This window comes from Ctenocephalides felis, unplaced genomic scaffold, assembly GCF_003426905.1.
Source record: "Ctenocephalides felis isolate EL2017-DRISC unplaced genomic scaffold, ASM342690v1 CF-g0.4_SCAFFOLD_03570, whole genome shotgun sequence".
Taxonomy (NCBI): Eukaryota; Metazoa; Arthropoda; class Insecta; order Siphonaptera; family Pulicidae; genus Ctenocephalides; species Ctenocephalides felis.
In genome coordinates this window covers 27,983,395-27,987,638 of record NW_020539724.1, presented here as the reverse complement: position 1 = coordinate 27,987,638, position 4,244 = coordinate 27,983,395, and positions in this window count along the sequence as shown.

Here is a 4,244-nt window from a genome sequence, read left to right as displayed (position 1 = left end):
GAAAAAAGCACAATAACAATTTAAAAATCTCATAAATCAATTATTGAGAAAGGAGACAAATCGAACATCCAAAACGTCCAATAAAAATTTGGAAATGAATGCTTTAAATTTAAAACCAGAAACTTTGTCTATCATAAACACAACCTGATTTATATAATTTGTTTATAGAAATTTGTAAAATAGCTTATAAGGACATCGAAACGTGCATATTGGAGACGTTTCTTTTTCTAAAATATATAAATCGTTTAGATGAAAAATTACATATTCGACCAGAGTTTACATGATACAAACAACGACGTAAAAAATCAAATTTTACTTTCGACATGTGCAGTATCTTGTATGGCCAAAAATAAATCCCATGTGGCATTATATATATATATATATATATATATATATATATATATATGTTAAATATATTAGAGAACAGAAGAAATTTCAAAGTAAAATTATAGGACAAAATAATTTGTTTTACTTATGATCATTATAGCTAAAATATTTGCTATTAATAACTGCAAATATCATTATTTGAGTGATTTATATAATTTTAATTCAAATTACCACTTTGAATTCAGTTGGAGTATTGTTGATTTGCATTTGAGTGTTGGTAGTTTTTCATTTATAAATATTGGACAAAAATACAGAAAATACTCTTATATCTTGCGCGTTAAATTAAGTGTTGATTATTGAATATATAAAATTAGTTTAATGTCATTTTTTGCATTGGCAATTAATTATTCTCCAAATTTATCAATATCAATTGTCGGGTAATAACGAATTGATTTTATTGAATATACACTTTTTTTACACCCATTTTGCATGACATTTTCAAATTCAATTGATTGGAGAGAATGTTCACTACTTTGAGTAATTTCTGAAAGTATTGAAATATCTTCGGTTGACAATACTACTTGGTGCATGGTGAAGAAATCTGCACAAATTACAACTATTTTCCTTATTGATTATGTATGGAGGTGATAAAAGGTCAAATAATGCCGTTGATCTACTACTGTTAACAGTGATTACAGTTTTTTCACATATCTCAAAATATCATTGGATGTGTTAAAATTTCTTTTTCGAATCATTCCATTTGATATATGGTATTGATCTAAGGAGATCAACAATCTCTGATGATCGATTGTTGATACAAATCCAAAGAAATTTAACAGTAAATAAAATATATTCAATAAAAATATATTAATATTATATGGAATGAAAGCTTACCAAGATTTCATATAAAACAGATGTGTCAAATAGTCTGGCACATAAAAGCAAACAAATCACTGCCGTCATAATGATAATTATAATTCGATTTCCTCTTTACATCGTCGCACCTGATTGTGTACTCATGAACAATGTGGACTCACGAACAAATAGTCCAGAAAATTCTAATAACCTTCAGCTATAAATGATCTGACCACATCCCATTATGTATTAATGTATATTAATTGCAAATGTGCACAAAACACCTCGCATTATGTACATATTTGAATCAATACTAATTCTTTCTATGATATTCATTATTTTTCATGTAGAAGCAAAACTGCGTACCATCAGATTTCTACCATATTCATAACATCTTTCATATTGAAATAAATGTGTCATTCTAATAAGTATTGACCATTTTACACATCTTACTACTGTCAAACAATTTAATAGGTTTAATATTTAAACTATTACCAGTAATATCTAATTGTTTTTTATCTGGTGGCAACAAAATCGTAATTTGATATTACATTATCAGTCCTTATTAGTTTTAACCATATTTTTTTATTATCACAATTATTATGAAGTACAATTATTATGCAATATTAATAATTTCATGGTACTAAATTTAATAAAATTATATGTTCTTATACCTGGAAACAAGAGTGTAAAATTAGTTGGAAGAGAGATTTTCAATCTTATTATCTCCTTCCATATTTCCAGTCTATTTTTATCCCATCTTTGGCATTCCATGATATATCCTGCGCCTGTCCTTCTCGCTTCACCTAAGCAATAAAAATTAGGTTCCATTTCGATCCGAATTCTACTTAGGCGAAACGTAGAAAAGAACGGCCGACATTCAGCAAACTTGTCATACCATGGTCTGATAGGTGTTACTTCTTTTATCGCGCCGTAAAATTTACCCTTGTTCTGTTTTGATGTCTGATAATCAAATTACCATCATTCATTAATAATTATTGATAAATAATGATTATTGTGTCTATTTTGGTTATAACTGCAGTAGTATAATTAATGTGTTTTCACTTTAATTCACTAGCCAATTATAATTTGTTTTACCGTAATATCTCCTGTTAATATTATTTCCGAGTTTGTTATGGTCAGCATCCAACAATTAAAAATTCGTCCCAAGTCCATGCCTTTTAACAATTTTATATATTCAAAGACCACACACACATTCCGAAAAAAATCATAATTTAAGAAAACTACCAACACTTTACGATTAAGAATATAATACATAATTTGAACACTTTGGCAAATTGTACTTGAACTAATTTAATATGTTTTTTAGATTTATTTTCGCTCATCAAGAAACTCATAAACAAATAAAACTCAATACGTTTACATAGAAGCACGTAAAATTGAACGATTCAGTATTTCTATAAGGAAATATTTGTCACTCGTAAACCATTTTCTCGATTTAGTAAAACAACACAAGTTAGGCTTTTTATGTGGTGGACTGTCAGGCAACCCAGACAACACAAGACATCCTGGAAAACGTCCACAGGATATCCACGCGCGGACATTCATTGTCCCTGCGATAGCCTTACGGATATCCCGCTTATCCTGATCTTATCCGAAACATGTTAATATGTCGCACCTATGGGACGTTCTGTAGGATATCCCGCGCGGGATATTCCGGACATAAACCGGACATGAATAGGATATAATTATGGAATTGTTTTTTACTTTTTAGATGAAAAATAAATTTGGATTAAAAATAAAATAAAAGAACACAATTTCACAAAGTAAACTTTTATTACAAAATAACAAAATCCTGAGATAATTTTATAACAAAATTTAATATATACAACTTTCCTAGTTTATGGTTGATTTTCTCTCCTGAAATAGAAAACAAATGAATAAATGCATATATATGTATATATGTATATATGTATATATATATATATATATATATATATATATAAGTTCATTAAGAGCGATACATCAATCAAAATAGACAGAGATTTATAAAATAATCTCTAATTCCAAATATATCGACACAATTTGATGTCATTACGAGTGAATATTAAATTTGGTTTTTTACATCTAAAAATGTGTACACAGCACAAATTTTGCACTAACATTGATACAACTAACCAGTCAATAATCATGATTTTTTTGTAAATAGGAAAAACATATAGTACACATCTCACAAAAATACCTTGTATAATATTTATTGGCACGTCGCAGCCAGCTTTTTGCAGCCTCTGAAACAGTAAACTATGTCTCATGCGGCAAATTTTTCAAAGCAATTCCTGGAATTAATTATATATTAGTTTAATTCATAATTTACAACACATCATAAGTATAAGATATATAAATTACCTGTGACGACATCGCAAGGCACTAGATCACAAAATTTATTTTTGCCCTTTCCTCGTCCCTAGCAAAATTTTTTGGCCAAACCATCATCAAAAATGGATTTTCATAGCTGGACTCTGATGGCTAAATACAGAATCTAAAGAGAAAGTTTGTTTAGTATATGATAAAGTTAACAAATAAAAATAAATCTATATAAACTTTTGATTACCAATTGTGTTTTGATATCTTTGCTCAGAAATATATCCTCCACAAGTTGAAGCTCCTCCAACAAACATAGTGGAGAGCATTTCTTCTTTGTCAATCCTCTTTCAAACACAGCATTTGATACAAAATTAGGCATGGTTGCTCGATAAGCTGGCAGGGTAGAAATGTCAGCATTAAATTAAAAATTCTATTTGTACTAGTAACATAGTATTTCAAATAACAGTATACAGAAAGCTTTAATTACCATCTTTTATATCTGCCCCCTTTTCAATATGTTGCTGCAATATTTATAACACACACGCACATATAATTATATAGAACACATAAAATTTCCACTATTATTACTCAATTTTAGAGTATTCTGATAAATAATATTAATTATTTATAACACACGCTCATGTAATTATATAAAACAAATAAAATTTTCACTATTATTACTCAATTACTCAAAAACTATGATACGACATATAGCGTCTATTGATAACGCTTAAACC